Source organism: Galleria mellonella, unplaced genomic scaffold, assembly GCF_026898425.1.
Source record: "Galleria mellonella isolate WM207_F2 unplaced genomic scaffold, CSIRO_AGI_GalMel_v1 utg789, whole genome shotgun sequence".
NCBI lineage: Eukaryota > Metazoa > Arthropoda > Insecta > Lepidoptera > Pyralidae > Galleria > Galleria mellonella.
In genome coordinates, this window is record NW_026442155.1 from 975,002 (window position 1) to 992,824 (window position 17,823).

Consider the following 17,823-nt stretch of genomic DNA (forward strand, 5'->3'; position numbering starts at 1 on the left):
TGAGAAAAGAAAATAAAAAAAATATATATTAATCAAATAATAATTATTAAATTTCATGTCTAATTTCACGTAAAAAGAAAGAGTGATCTCAATCTCGTCAAAGTGAGAAATGAGCAAGAATTAAAAAAAAACATAATACCTGACAACCTATACTCTAGGGGGGAAACGGATTGCTAGTATTGGGGACTTAGAATGTCATTCTAGCAATATACCCAACCAGGTTGACTTCCACGCGGTTCCCCCTGGAAACTATCATGGTTAATTCCTGATGAATTCATCATGATGAGCTAACTGGCCTGTTTTCATTATCATCTATCACCCTTCACTGGTGCTCCGCCAGCGTATCCCGTTAGCGCAGGCGGGGTTACCATTCCATTATAACCCATTAAAAAAAAACTACTACCACTGTGTACTACTGGGTTCTAACAGCCCCATTGCTAGCAGTATACCTTATCAGGTCGACCTCCACGTGGTTCCCCTTGGAATCCATCGTGGTTAATTCTAGTTGAATTTGTCACGGTGGCCTAACTGACCTGCCTACATCTTCACCTGTCATCTATCACTGATGCCCCGATAGTGTATATCGTTAGCGCAGGCGGGGATACCATACCAATATCATCCATTAAAAAACCCACAATTTATTGCGTAACAACAGACATGTTTTTTTTAATGGATGGTAATGGAATGGTAACCCCACCCGCGCTCCGTATACACCGGCGGGGCACCAGTGAGGGATGATAGGTGAGGATGAAGCAGGTCAGTTAGCTCATCGTGACGATTTCAACAAGAATTGTTAACGACGGTTTCCAGGGGGAAGCACGTGGAGGTCGACCTAATAGGGCATATTGCTAGCAATGGGGCTATCAAACTCCATTGCTAACAATCCCCCAACTCCCCCCCCCCCTCATCAACATTATATTAATCCTTATCATAATAACAGAAATTGACGTGGGCGAAGTCGCGAGCAACAGCTAGTTATATACATAGATTTTATGTACGATCACCTTGTTTGTAAGTATATAATGCTAGCATGTAGTATGTATAATGTAATAAACATGTAAAGGTACAGTTTAATTAAATTAAACGGAAAATTACTGATTACTATAATTACTATTATAAATGTGACCAGTTGTGTATAGAAATATTTTCCCTAAGGAAACAATTTATGACATGTTTTTTAATTATCTAGGTTAGTGTTTTACGACCTGTGGGTCGCTTACCATCAGGTGGGCCGTCAGCTTGTTTGCCATTCTAAGTTGCATAAAAAAAAATTCTGCTGCAGTTCAGACATTCACAGCAGTGATTAAGTAATACAATTCCATGGTAAATAATTGTAAAGAGGTATATATGTGTGAGTGGGTAGGGTAGTGTGAGTTATAGTGTGATGTAAATAAATGTAAATGTGTAGTGTATATATATATATATACGTATATATACATATATGCACATAAGGTAGTTATGATATTATCTTATCCATTATTACAGCCCTGAATTTATATCTAGGATTTATTGTTCGTAAATAACACTCTTACTTTACTAAGGTTCCGTATAATTATATATCTAGTATAGAATATGATCATACACAAAAGAAGACTATGCCGAATCAGTTTCCTTTGCCTCGCCAAATATAAAAAGAAATTAATTTAAGTGGGTCGCTATACTGTTATAAAACAAGCAATATTAGACTCTCATACATATACAATAAGGTCAAAGGCCGTCGAGTTGGTACAAAATAGTATTGTTCAAGTTAACAAACAAAAGTCGTTGGCCGATTGACGTGTAGCAATATGCATAATTTACACGCGGGTGACACATCAGGAAGGTTTAGTGCAGCAAATGAACTATAAAACTTTTAATTATAGTTTAATAACGCGTGACGTCACGCTACGTGCCTGGCATGTTAGTGTAGCGTTAGTGATGTGCCTATTGTGTTTAGTACATAACGACAATTAGATTGAACGCATAGTGATGTTCCTTATGTTTTTAAAAATGCAAGCTCTAAGTCTAAATGAAAATGTCATGGTTTTTGAGCGTTCTTTTTTAATACCACTGAGGTGGCAAACAAGCATTCGGCCCATTTGATGGTAAGCTATTACCGTAGCCTATGAACGCCTGCTATATCAAAGGCATACCGCGTTTTGTCGATCCTAAAAAAACTTTTTTACCTCTATTTTGAAAAAAAACCCGTACTGTTAGAAATATGTTGTGTATCTCTTAGGAAAACTATGACACTCATTCCATAATTTGAGCGTTCATGAGGGGAAGCATATCTGAAACCGCGTACCCGACCGTCTAGGCCGGTGTTCCCCACGTGGGGTCCACGACCCCCACAGCGGGTCAATTTGATAATTAAGGTGGGACAATTAAAAAATGGACTCGAAGCTATTTTAACCCTTTTGCTGGCCACTTAAATGCAATGCTAAGAGTAGATATCGGTGCCAAATTTAACAAAAAAGTAAATTAAAAAAAATCTATAAATATTTATTAGGTATAATTTCGTTTGACGTTACCAAAATATCAACTGGGCGTTTAGAGTCATCAAGTAAATTTTGTCGGGAAAAATTATGTATGGAGGCATACAAATTTTAAAAATGTTTAAGTCTCTACGGTACCCATACCGTATCGGAAAGTAATAACATACTTTACTCCTAAGTGAGGTATGTTAGTACTTTCCGATTAGAAACTAGAAACATACTACTATATAACGATATCACGTAAGGACTACTATCAGTCCCGATAGCACTCGACACTAGCTATGAAACAATCCTAGATTACTAAAACACTCACATTCAATCATTCGGTAATTTGCCATCTCTCTACAAGAAATTTTAACCTTTTTTTTTGTACAACTTAGAATGCAAACAAGCTGACGGCTCACCTGATGGAAAGTGGTAACCGTCGCCTATAGACATGAGCAGTCCCATGGACATAACAGAGAATACTATTACGCCCATGATACCTCCCATGCGTTGCCATTTCTGAGGACTCAGATTTTATTCCTCTGTATCCAGTAAATTCACGCTATATCCCACCCTTCAAACTGAAACACAGCCATGCAAACACAACTGTTTCACGGTTGAAACACGAATAGGACAGAGATATCCAAGCAATCGACTTTAAACTCACCTCTTTACCTTTCACCTCACCTTTAAACTAACATCAATATAAATGCATTTTTCCTATTTAGAATTACTCAAAATTATTTCATATTATTTCAACAATATTATTAAAAAACATTAATTACAAATACATATTAATAGTACAAAATGGTTGTCAAATAAATCCCTCAGTTGGAACAACACTAGCGTTTTGCTCGATGCAGACCATAGACAAACCGGAATGGCTAAAACGCCATTTTCTCTATCTGGATGTATTTTGCGGCAATTAGGCATTAAAACTCACATTACTGTACCGAAAAGGGAAGATTTATGGTATAATTAAGCAATGAGAGAATAAACGGGGGTTAATATTATAAAAACTGGATTTATTTCGTTTATTAAGCCATAAAGAAGTTGTGTAGAGTCCGCTCGCACCGCAGATGCGCTTGAGCTCACTCGTACTATCTGAAATAAAAAAAGTGGCAACATTATGTTTTTTTTTTTTTTAGAAAATGTACTATACCATGGCGACTTTCATACATAAAAAAATCCTGGCTCTACCTGGAAAATAAGAAAGAAAAATTAGACAATATGGTTGTTACCATAGTTATTATTTTTATACTCAAAAGTAAGGGTTGGTAACATATAGCAATATTTACTGATTAAATAACGAATGTGTTAAAAGTCTGTTATACCAGAGGAAGACTTTGTACAAAATTCGATTGCTTCGGTACCTCTGTCCCATTCGTGTTTCTACCGTGAAGCAGTTGTGTTTGCATGGCTGTGTTTCGGTTTGAAGGGTGGGATATGGCATGAACTTACTGGGTACACAGGAATAACACTTGACTCCACAGGAATGGCAACGCATGGGGGCTATCATGGGCGAAACAGTATACTCTGTTATGTCCATGGTACTGCTGATGTCTATAGGCGACAGTTACCACTTTCCATCAGGTGGGCCGTCAGCTTGTTTGCCATTCTAAGTTGTATAAAAAAAATCCAAAAATTAATATTAGATATCAAACTTTTAACAAATTCGAAAATAGATATTTGATCGATGTGGGTAATGTCGAAATGGGTGATGACCTTTGTTCCGCCATCAGTGTTCAGAGGAACCCAATATATAGGTATCGGATCGGTATGCATATTACCCATGCCTATTGAATAGGCATTTAAAGAAAATCTCATAAATATATTGTAGGCATTTACGAAATAAAATTTATCGCCACGAGTTTGCATGTATGTGGGCTATTAAGTAAAAAAATCGTATTTCAAGCCTTTGTTACTTTCTCCGGATTATTTCGGATTCCGGATCTAAGTTGGGGTATTTATTACTTTTATATATAACTAACCGACCCAACAAACGTTGTTTTGGCCATTACAGTCCATTGCTAGCAATATAGCCTATTTTTTTAATGGATGATAATGGAATTGTAATCCCCCCCCCCCCCCCCCGCACTAACGGTATACGCTGGCGGGGCACCATTGAGGGATGATAGGTGAGAATGAAAAGGTACGTCAGTTAGCCGATCGCGAAGAATAAACTTGGAATTCAGATCGATGGTTTCCAGGGGGACCACGTGGATGTCGACCTGACAGGGTATATTGCTAGCAATGGGACTGGTACGCATTACTAACAATCCCTACTACCCCAATATACCTTATTAGATAATGGAGTAGTAACCCTGAGTTAACGGTATGCACTGTCGAGGCACCAGTGAGAGATTATACTTGAGGATGGAAGACTGCGTTTCGGTTTGAATGGTGGTGAATTTACAGGGTACATAGGAATAACATCTGAGTCCTCAGGAATGGCAACGCATGGAAGGTATCATGGGCGAAACAGTATACTCTGTTATGTCCATGCTACTTTACATATCTATAGGCGACGGTTACCACTTTCCATCAGGTGGACCATCAGTTTGCCATTCTAAGTTCCAAAAAAAAAGTAAGTCAGTTAGCTCATCGTGACAAATTCAACAATAAATTAATCACAACGTTTTCCATGGGGGACCGCGAGGGAGTCAACATGATTAGGTTTATTGCTAGCAATTGGGTTCCCACATCCCTAGTATTGCAGGCGTCTATAGGCTACATTGACCGTTTATCATCAGACGGGCTAACTGCATGTTTGTCACATGGGTGATATGAAAAAAAAAAGCTGATAATGAAAAACTGATATGAATAATGCTACACGTGTGTAATTGTAAAATATGACTAATCAGTATTCTGTGCTCATTATTATTTCAAAGCTTTGCATTTCATATACGTAATATGATATAGGATTTGTACCTATTTTATTTAGCTACTCAAGCACTGCAACTTGATATTTTGTCATTACTTCTTGGAATGACAAGCTCACTTTGCACTTCAGTGTCATATTTTAAAGGAAACACTAACATTCCTTTTTTTTTATGCAACTTAGAATGGCGAACAAGCTGATGGCTCGCCTGATGGAAAGTGGTAACCGTCGCCTATACACGTGAGCAGTACCATGGACATAACAGAGTATACTGTTTCGCCCATGATACCCCCCATGCGTTGCCATTTCTGAGGACTCGGGTGTTATTCCTCTGTACCCAGTAAATTCACGCTATATCCCACCCTTCAAACCGAAACACAGCCATGCAAACACAACTGTTCTACGGTTGAAACACGAATGGGACAGAGGTACCCAAGCAATAGACTTTTGTACAAAGTCTTCCTCTGGTAAGATTCTAGATTGTGATAGCACATATACAAGTTCTTAAGTTTTTTTAATAGATGAAAATGGAATGGTAACCCCGCCCGCGCTATCGGTATGAATGAAGGCAGGATGAGTGCAGGTCAGTTGGCCCACCATGATGAATTCGGAAATTTCCGGGGGGAACCGCGTGGTGGTCGACCTCAGAGGGTCAATTGCTAGCAACGGGGCTATTAGACCTCATTACTAACAAACCCTTTCCCCCCTGATCTCTAGGATTGCAACTATAGAAATCGTATCCAGATTGGTGTAGTAGTTTTTGCATGATACCAAATCAAACATACAAACGGAGAAGACAAAATTTTTAAAATGTGTTATTTTGACACTAGCGAGTCTCCCCGGTTTCGCACAGGTGCACATTACATCACATTACATTAGAGACCTCTAAAATTATCAGTGTTCCTCTACTATATTACGCATGTATTATAAATATAAACCTTCCTCTTGAATCACTCTATCTATTTAAAAAAAACTTCAAAATCTGTTGCATAGTTTTAAAGATTTAAGCATACATAGGGACGGACAGACAGCGACAGCGACTTTGTTTTATACTATGTAGTGATGTATTCGTCTTTAAGACCGCCTCATATAAATTTTTCTTTAATATTATATATATATATTTAATATTATATATATATATATATATATATATATATATATTCTTTATTGCACTAAAACATACAGTAACAACAATAAGTTAATAACAATGTTAGCAAAGGCGAACTTATCTCTAAAAGAGATCTCTTCCAGTCAACCTAACACAGTGGCACAGTATTTGAAAGATACAATAGGTATGGTCTAGTTATAATTTTATCATATTAGTAATATATTTAATTTTGACCTTAACTTAGCTATATGTACCGGAGCAGACTAGATTAATCCGGTAATTTCGCATGCGTTACTAACTATTGGTTACGCAACCGGCCGCGTTTTCTACACAACCAGCGTCGAACAATATTCATGGCCGTGCCTATGTACGACTGTCAAGGTCCCTCATTTCGCGCCGTGACTCATAAATAACGAACACAGATGCCGAATAATGACATGATTTGCATATTTATTAATCCTATTCGATATTTAAAAATTTCTTTTTTTACTCGCTTACCGAAAATTCTAGGTGAATTTATCACGACGAACTAACTGATCTACATTGGGGGGAAAGGGATTATTAGTAATGGAAATTGAGAATCCCTTTGCTAGCAATATGCCTAACCAGGTTGATCTCTGGCTATATTCCAGGTGCACTCATCACGATGGCTTCCAAGGGGGACCACGTGGATGTCGACCTGACAGGGTGCATTGCTGGCAATGGAACTAGTAGTTCGCATTACTAACAATCCCTTCCCCTCTTAACATGAACGTAGTTAAATACTATGTAAAAACTTGCGAAATGTAACAGTTGGTTTTCGTAACATGATCACGTCCACTTGTCACTAGGTAGGGTCGTAATGACATGTCTGTACCATGGAATGTTTTAGGCACGGGTCATATTAGTACCGCTGTAATATCTATATATCGACTTCTTCTATATATTGAGGACGGAATAGAAAAAAAAAATATTGCTAACTATGTATATACGTATATAGCAGTAAACATTGCTTTGGATTTGACATAAATATCATTTTAATTTAATATTTTTTTTTTTGTTTTGTGTTGATCGACTCTGTATGTATTATATAAAAATTAAGCTATTTTTTGTAACACTAGCTGTTCCCCGCGACTTCGTCTGCGTTTCCGTCGATTTTCGTAAAAAAAGTAGCTTATGTCCTTTCCTCACGGTTCAGTGGTTTTGATGTAACAGACACATTTCCCTTCACTGCTCTGCTCCTATTGATCGTAGCGTGATGAAAAGTATACTATAACCTGGCCAGAAGAATGAAGAATAATTATACCAAGATTCGTTAAAATCCGTCGAGTAGTTTTTGTTTGTATAACGAACATACAGACAGACAGACAAAAAAGTTTCTGATTGTATTTTTGGCATCAGTATCGATCACTGATCACCCCCTGATAGTTATTTTGGAAATATATTTCATGTACAGAATTGACCTCTCTACAGATTTATTATAAATATAGAAGATATAGATTAATATGATTTTTTTATACAACTTAGAATGGCAAACAAGCTGACGGCCCACCTGATGGAAAGTGGTAACCGTCGCCTATAGACATGAGCAGTACCATGGACATAACAGAGTATACTGTTTCACCCATGATACCACCCATGCGTTGCCATTCCTGAGGACTCAGGTGTTATTCCTCTGTACCCAGTAAATTCACGCCATATGCCACCCTTCAAACCGAAACACAGCCATGCAAACACGACTTCTTCACGGTTGAAACACGAATGGGACAGAGGTACCCAAGCAATCGACTTTTGTACAAAGTCTCCCTCTGGTAAAATGATTGATGTACCCTTCCAGCATTCATGTTTATACTGTACCTCAAATTCTTAAGATCTATATTGTTACATGAAACTGCAATGAATGATTGAATTTAATCAACAGTTATTTACAAGTAGTTATTGGTTATTACAGGTAATATCTGACATCCGAACTAAAAAAGGTCGTACCTATTTCTGTATCGTGGTCTGTCAATGTCAAAATGTCAATGTCAAATGTCAAAATGTCAAAATCCAATATATATATATATATATTGGATAACGAATATTTAATGTATCCATTATTGAAACTATATATATATATATATATATATGTATTATTCAATTGTCTTTATTTTTTCATATAGTAATCTAAAAATATAATGCTTATAATTAATATTATTATTAACTTACATAATCTATTATTTATTTATAAAAGAAACACCAACAATATGCTCACAACAATTAAGCAGACAATGTTCAATGTTATAAGTAAGTAAAAAGTAAATGACAGATGAGGATGAAAGCAATTCAGTTAGCCCATCTTGACGAATTTAACTAGAATTAGCCACGATGGTTTCCAAGGGAAACCATCGTGGAGGTCGACCTGGCAGGGTATATTGCTAGCAGTACGGCTACTAATTCCCAGTACTTACAATCCTTTTTCCCCCCTCCCCCATAAGCGGTCGTAGACAAGCCGCACGCTCATTTATAAATCGATTCAGAAAATACATTTTTTTTTTTTGAGAAATATTTTTTTTAATTGAACACCAAACTTTTTTTTTATAATTTGATCAACAAAGAATAAATAAATACACACGTTATATTGTGGAAGGTTGCCAAACGGATTTATCATTAAAATGTTCTGTACTCGAATTAAAATGTAAGAACGTAATTGCATACAACTTTAATGAAGTTATAATGCCAAGTGGGTTACTCAATGAAACTACATCTCGCTATTGTGTTGTGTTATACGCATACATTTATGGCTAGTTACAATTAACCGTCAAAATAATGTACTTGACCCGAATTCCCGCGTAATCGTCGTAAGAGCAATCTCTTTAAAATTCGCCGCCATATTTGTTACGCAACTGCGCCTAAATGAATCGTGTTTGTCCTCGCCTCTTGTAAATGTGGTAATGAACTTGGCAAGTGTTTGCAATGATTTTTAATTGAATAAATCGTCACTTTAACCGACTTTCATATTGAGGTTTCGATTGAGTGTGTTTATTCTTTAAATATATATGTATGTATGTGTGTTGTTTTTTTTTTTTTTTATGGGTGATAATGGAATGGTAACCCCGTCCGCGCTATTGGTATACACTGGCGGGGCACCAGTGAAGGATGATAGGTGAGGATGAAGCAGGTCAGTTAGCCCATCGTGACAAATTCAACAAGAATTGTTCACGATGATTTCCAGAGGGAACCACGTGGAGGTCGACTTAATAGGGCATATTGCTAGCAATGGGGCTGTTAAACTCCATTGCTAACAATCCCTTTGCCCCCTGTGTGTTGATATTGAAATTGTTTATTTCAACAAAAATCTAATTTCACCATCATTGTTGATCTTTAATAATTAAAATACGTATATTTCGTATGTAATTAGTGAGTATTGAAATGGCTGAATATTAATTAACGGAAGTTCTCCTTTAAATAATGTTATTTAATAAAATTTTGCAAGGTTTTTATTTTAATTTTTTCTTTTTAGGGCCTCCAGAATTCAATTTACACATGATTACAATTTTTTTTTTTCAATTGTTTTCAAACAAAATGAAGTTTTCATTATGGCTGTATTTTTTTTATGTTTATTGTTAACCGATTCGCAATTCTTTTTTTTTATCTAAAAAGATATACTTACTTTAAATGGGGTGTACAGAAATTTTATGGAAGTTAGTTAATAAAAAAAAATACGTCGCAATAAAAATTTTAATTACAAATTATACTTTATTTCAATTGTCATTGGATGTGATTAAGTAAACCTTTTTTTTATATACAACTTAGAATGGCAAACAAGCTGACGGCCCACCTGATGGATAGTGGTAACCGTCGCCCATAGACATGAACAGTACCACGCACATAACAGAGTATACTGTTTCGCCCATGATACCCCGCATGCGTTGCCATACCTGAGGACTCAGGTGTTATTCCTCTGTACCCAGTAAATTCACGCCATATCCCACCCTTCAAACCGAAATACAGCCATGCAATCACAACTGCTTCACGGTTGAAACACGAATAGGACAGAGGTACCCAAGCAATCGACTTTTGTACAAAGTCTCCCTCTGGTAAGACGCAGTAATGTTATAATTATGTGAAAGTTTGTATATATGCTTAGGTGTTTGTTACACAAACTTTAACCTTAAACAGCTACTTAAAATCAATTTTGCAACACGAGTATCAAATTTCATTTCAATCAGCTGTTTGGAGTGTATGTGGCGTCAGCTGTCTCGAAGAAAGCCAGTTAGTGCGAAGCTGATCTAAATTAACACTAGATCAGGTGGGCCGTCAGCTTGTTTGCCATTCTGAAAGTAGGTTTATGTAAATATATAGATAGATATGTAATTTATTTGCATTACTTACTGACAAAACAAATAACAACAGACTTAGACATATACAATAAAAAGAGATATAAGAATACACATACAAAAAAAGCAAAATATGTACATAAATATAAAAAATAAAATACCAGAGGGAGACTTTGTACAAAAGTCGATTGCTTGGGCACCTGTGGTATCCAAGCATCCCATTCGTGTTTCAACCGTGAAGCAGTTGTGTTTGCACGGCTGTTCGGTTTGAAGGGTAGGATATGGCAGTGAATTTACAGGGTACACATAACACCTGAGTCTTCAGGAATGACAACGCATGGGGGGTATCATGGGCGAAACAGTATACTCTGTTATGTCCATAGTATTGCTTATGTCTATAGGCGACCGTTACCACTTTCCATCAGATGGGCCGTCAGCTTCAAAAATCTAAATATCCCTGTTGTACTGTTTCACGCGAGCAAAACCGTGGGAAACGAGCTAGCTGCAAATATGAACCTATTTATAACACCTTAAAACATCAAAAAGATTATTTTGGATACTAAAGTAGTTTTTAATTAGTCGGTCAAAATTAAATTTGAACTCCACGACTCGAAGTACGTAATATGACGTGCCATTTGGCAAACGCGAACTTGCATACGTTATTGGCAAGCCGCGCTGGCGCTTTCGGCCGTCCGACGAGCCACGTGTAAAAAGAAAAAACAAAATGATCACGACACGCTCGCAGTTAGTTACATGCCAAGATAGATTATTTATTTATTTATTTAGGATCACCAACATAAGTAACATTTCAATACATTACACTAGTGGATTACGGATAACTGTTCTTACATGTAGAGCTAACCACAGCATGGTTCGGGGGGAAAGGGATTGTTAGTAATGGAGATTGAGAATCCCATTGCTAGCAATATACCCAACCAGTTCGACCCTCTCGCGGTTCCCCCTGGAAACTATCATAATTAATTCCTGATGAATTCATCATGATGGGCTAACTGGCCTGTTTTCATTCTCATCTATCACCCTTAACTGGTGCTCCGCCAGCGTATCCCGTTAGCGCAGGCGGGGTTACCATACCATTTTCTACCAATAAAAAACCATAGCATGGTTTCTGTTTAAAAAATATTAAAATAGAATTAAATTATTAAACAATTAAATGGCATCAGATTATTAAAAATTACTACAATAATTGAAATTACTCGATTTAAATTAAAAATAAAACATGATATATTAATATTCTTTAGATTACAGTCACTGAACATTGTGTTAACACATCAATCTACCTTTAAAATTATTAAATTTAAAGGTAATCAATGTAATATTAATAATAAATATTCTCGAGAAACTCCTGTATAAAATCTATATAATCCTCTATAATATTTTCCATGCTGAGTATAAGAATATAAATATAATCTATAACCAGCTCTAAAAAATGAAATTAACATAACACATGTATTTAAATTTTTTTATACAACTTAGAATGGCAAACAAGCTGACGGCCCACCCGATGGAGAGTGGTAACCGTCGCCTATAGACATGAGCAGTACCATGGACATAACAGAGTATACTGTTTCGCCCGTGATACCCCCCATGCGTTTCCATTCCTGAGGACTCAGGTGTTATTCCTCTGTACTATTGTACTCTGTATTATTATTATATTACGTCATTTAAAAATGCTGAATTAATCTTTTTTTTTCCCATCTCCCGTATTGTTCTCATAATAAAGTCACTATTTAAACTGCTTTCAGTAGCGGAATAAGTTCTCATTATCATCGTCATCATCATGTCAGCCGTTAACTGTCCACTGCTGGACATAGGCCTACCCCATAAGAAAGGGTTTTGCTGGTAGTTGTTTTGCAATTGTAGTTAGGCTTTGGAGATGTTTAAAAAGAGAGTTTAAGCTTCTTACGACATCCACGGGAAAGGAAGCGGTAGCCTATTCTGTTCCGGGACCACACGGAAATTAGTTCTGTATATTTAAAATTAAGTATTTTCCCTGATACTTGCCCTTGATATCAAAAGATTTAGAAGAAAAAGCACTGTTATGGTTTGAAAAAAGTAAAAATTGAATTTTCCGTACTAAACATGACTGCTTTTTTTTAATCGACTTAAAGTATATCTCTTTAAAAATAATATTTCATAATACAGGTCGAAATTTCTCTTAAAAACATGCTATGAAATATATTAAAAAAAATTTAGTTGTCCTTACTAACCTGACTGCTTTTTTTATCGGCTTAAAGTTATATATATATCTCTCTGGAAATAATATTTAATGATACAGATCGAAAATTCTTTAAAAAAAAAAACATTAATAAGTTATTAAATAAGTAAAAAAAAAAATGTATTTTCCGTACTAACATGACTGCTTTTTTTATCGACTTAAAGTATATCTCTCTAGCAATAATATTTAATTATACATGTCGAAAATTCTCTTAAAAACATGCTAATTTTCCTTTGTATCCTGTATTCATCATCGCCATATCACCAGTGATCTGTCCACCTGTCCTGTCTATATCCTGTATTGTGTATAAATTATTCTATGCATACCTAGACGCTCTAAAATTCCGTGCCGTTATCTGTCTGCTTATAGCAGTGGTCTGTACCGCCTGGGCAGGCTGGGCGCGGCTAGTACTATGTCGAGAACCGGTCGTATTAACACGCGGCGTACACACAAAAAACATTTCTTACCTGTGTGAACTGGCTTGTACGACAGTTTCTTACTATCCAAGTGTGAGTCCTGTACAAGGTTTATGGTTTCTGTGACACTGATAATGGTTGACGAAGCCATAAATGGGGGAAAGGGATATTCAGTAATGGGATTAACAGCTCCATTGCTAATGATTTAGACTGTCTTTTTTTTAAATGGGTGAAGATGTAATGGTAATCCCGCCTGCGCTAGTGGTTTATTCTGGCGGGACACCAGTGAGAGATGATAGGTGAGCATGAAAGCAGCTCAATTGACTCATCATGAATAATTAAAAATAATATATACAATAACCATGATGGTTTCCAGGGGAACCGCGTGGAGGTCGACCTGATGTGGTATTGCTAGAAATGCGGATGCTACCTTCTCACGTACTTCTTCGGATACTATTGTGATACCTATTATTAACAGTCCCCTCTCCCTCCACCCTTAATATCAGGATCAACGGTTCTATCAAGTTAACATATGTATATGCGATTATAGAATTCATCCTTCTTAATTCCTGGTCAATTCGTCACAGGTCGACCTCCATGCGGTTCCCACTTAAAACCGTCGTAATTAATTTTTGATGAATTCATCACGATAGGCCAACTGACCTGCTTTATCTTCACCTATCATCCCTCACTGGTGCCCCGCCACTGTATACCGACGGCGCGGACGAGATACCATTCCATTCACATTCATTAAAAAAAAAACCCTTATGATGAACCGACTGATCTGACTTCATTCTCATTTATCATCTCCCACTGGTGCCCCGCTGTCATATATTGACAGCACAGGCGAGGTTACTATTCTATTATCCCATAAAAAATATATATATAGATAAATATATAAATAAAACCGTATGGAACGCCTGCAACAGCTAGGTAATTCGGTCCATTGGTCTGCCATTGATCGATTTTTCATTAACACTGAAGTCCAACGAGGCCAGTTCGATGCCCGAAATATATCGGTCTCCGTGCGACCGTATGGCCTACAATAAAAATACCATACAACGGCTCGGTAGGCTAATATTGATATTCGACTCTCGAACTCTCGAACTCTCGAGTGGGGTTGAACGTCGCGTCGATACGTTCGAAATTCAAATCCCGAATGTTTTTTTTTTAATAGGTGATAATGCAATAGTAACCCCGCCTGTGCTAACGGTATACGCTGGCGGGGCACCAGTGATAGACGATAGATGACGATGAAAGCAGGTCAGTTAGCCCATCGTGAAGAATTCCACGAGAAGTAACCACGGTGGTTTCCAGGGCGAACCGCGTGGAGGTCGACCTGATACCCAGTTACCATGGGGTATACCAGACCCCAATTACTAACAATCCCTTTCCCCCTACATAATCGACTAACACCATGCACATGTCATTCAAAATCTGTTATCTAAAAATATCATATTGTATAAAAAGCTTTTAACACGGACCGATATGGACGATATCGAAATAAATAATGAACTGTTTTCTACCATTAATGTCTAGAGAAACCCAATATATATGTAGATATCGAATCGGTATCCGCATTGCCCATGCCTACTGCGGAAGTTATTTTTACCACTGTCAAACGAAGGGTGTCCAACTGCAGATTGAGGAATATTGAACATTTTCAATAATTCAGCTCTCGGCGGAGTCTAGACAGCGGTGACCGTTCGTATTTATGGAAGGCCACCAATTTACAGACTTAAATAGCTATCAGATACGGGTTAAAATTACTTGACCCCATTTGATTCTCAGTTAGAACTCTCTAGAAGTTTATTTTGACTATTATTATTATTATTATTGAAAGACCAACTATTTTCAGACAGAAAAACCTGTGACACTGCGACCTTTTCATGATCTTTCGTGCTCGTTTTTTTAAAGGAAGATTTTTTAAGATGTTTTTTATCCCTCAGGATACAGAGTGTGTTTTCCCAATGAGATATATCGTTTATGTATGTGTGGGCTACAGCGACACATTCAGTGCTGCGGCGTTTCTTCCTCACTGTGACAAAATCTGCGAATAATTTTTGGGCATAATCCTATTCGAGCCATGTGCTTGTTTAGTTTGCAGTGTCCAGTGAGAGTTCTTGTTAGTACACACACTTTTACTCAAAAAAATTAATTTCTGAGAATAATTTTCTGAAAATCCCTTAATCAGAGTTTATTTAACTACCATCATCGTCATCATATTTTTTTTTATACAACTTAGAATGGCCAACAAGCTGACAGTCCACCTGATGGGAAGTGGTAACCGTCGTCTATAGACATGAGCTGTACCATGGACATAACAGGGTATACTGTTTCGCCCATGATACTCCCCATGCGTTGCCATTCCTGAGGACTTAGTTGTTATTCCTCTGTACCCAGTAAATTCACGCCATATCCCACCCTTCAAACCGAAACACAGCCATGCAAACACAGCTGCTTCACGGTTGAAACACGAATGGGATAGAGGTACTCAAGCAATCGACTTTTGTCTTAAGTACTGCTAGCGACATATCACCGTGTTGTATTATGTTATAAAAAGTCCCAGAAATATAATTGAAAAAAAAAATGAAGACATCAATAGATATAGGCGTGATGAATGTGTATATATTTATTTAAAAAAGTTCACAATTCCATTACAAAATGCTTGTAAAACACGCACGTTTTACATAAATCATTACTTAGTTACAAGTCGAGTGAAATAAAATTTAAAAATTTGTATTTTATTTCTTTTAACATTAGTTACTTATAAATAATCTTATGAATACATAAAATGTTACAAAAACAAAGGTCAAATGTTCTCGCAGAAATACCTCTACTCTTTGTCTTTACAGAAGATCGTCAATCAAATAACATTTGGTTACGTTATTTGGCGGTAACGCTTAGATATCAGGTTCAGGGACGACTTCAAGCACGTAAACACACCGTGGTAATCGATTTACTAATTAACTGAACTAATTAAAATATATAAGTTTGGATATTAATAGAAATAATGAAACAGAATATTCATATATTTTTCCCTCTCGTATTGTGATAATCAATCAAAATTGTTAGGTTATTTTTCCCCACTCGTGACATTATGATTGAAGCTTGGACTCTGCTGTTGGATATTTATTTACTCGGTGGCGAAATGGCGGTGCGACGTTGCCGCGCTGCGCGCTGAACGAGAACGTGCCACGTTGCCGCTCCGCCATGTTCCACAAGTAAATATTCGAATTTCGAACTTGTTTGGCATTGCGAATTGGTCAGGTTAGCGTAAATGGACGCTCGGTATTCTTTAGATATAAATATAAGTTTATAACAACATTGTGCGCCGTGTGTGTAGGCTGGTTTGGTATTCTGTAACGGTTTCAGCCAATTAAAGAACACGAAACTGGTTTAGTTCGCCGTTTCGTACTGGGATACCTATTGATAAATAAATTGCCGGTGGCCGGCGGTGGTCCGCGCGAAATGCACTGGCCAAGTCAGACGGAATAATTAAGTAATGTTTTATAATCATAAAGCGTTATGAGAATTTTTGTATCTTACATAATTAATCGTAGTCGTGCACTTGTAGTTTTTCTTGAATATGCAATGGTAATGCCAGTTGTATAGCGTTTAATGGTATACGCACACATTAGTGGAAGTTGAGGCAAAAGAAAATCAGTAATTTTATGGTTGGAATCAACTCAGTTGGCCTATCATGGTATTATTGGCGAATGCCAAAGGAATGTAATTAGATTAGTCTAATAGGAATATTAGAAGTCATATGACGATACTATAAAATTAATATGGTGACTATAAACTGTAGAAAGATTATTGTCAATCGACTTTAAAAAGAATGGAGTTCTCAAGTCGGTTGTATTTTTTTTATGTTTATTACCTCATAACTCTGTTATTTGTAAATCGATTTGGAAAATTCTTTTTTTTTTATCTAAAAGTATATATTGAGCGATTGGTCTCATAGATATTTTATCAAAATCGGTTCAGTAGATAATTTTTTTAAATTAGTTATATTAATTAGTTTTGTCACAATTGAAGTCGACTTTTTTTTGTGAAACGCGATCTTAATTATACCGTCGAGTTTTGTGACTAAATGTAATCGTTTACCTGCTGAGAGCTAGCCAATGGGTATAGAATTGCAAAACAGACATACTGACGGTCTGCCTGGTGAAAAAGGTAACATACACAGTAGGTAAATTGGTATTAAGCATTATTTAATCGTTGCTTGCCCACAATTCCACATTATGGTATCTGACCAAACGGAAATCAGGAGGCACGGCTTAATAATTATAAAAAAAATAAAAATATAAAACGAAATCTACTATTTCGATTACTAAATAAATCTAAACAGTGGGGGGGGAAGGGATTATTTAATAATGGAGACGAGAATCCCATTGCAGCAATATACTAGCAACAGGTCGA

At 36.7% G+C, this 17,823-nt stretch overlaps 1 long non-coding RNA gene across 1 annotated transcript; it reads right to left on the bottom strand.

The window, feature by feature from the left end:
• Positions 1-3,463: 3,463 nt before the first annotated feature.
• Positions 3,464-16,863, bottom strand: LOC128202224 (uncharacterized). Its single transcript, XR_008253656.1, has 2 exons — positions 16,233-16,863; positions 3,464-3,563 (listed from the first exon to the last, which is right to left on the bottom strand). It is a non-coding gene; the product is annotated as an uncharacterized LOC128202224 (long non-coding RNA).
• Between the last annotated feature and the right edge of the window lie 960 nt (positions 16,864-17,823).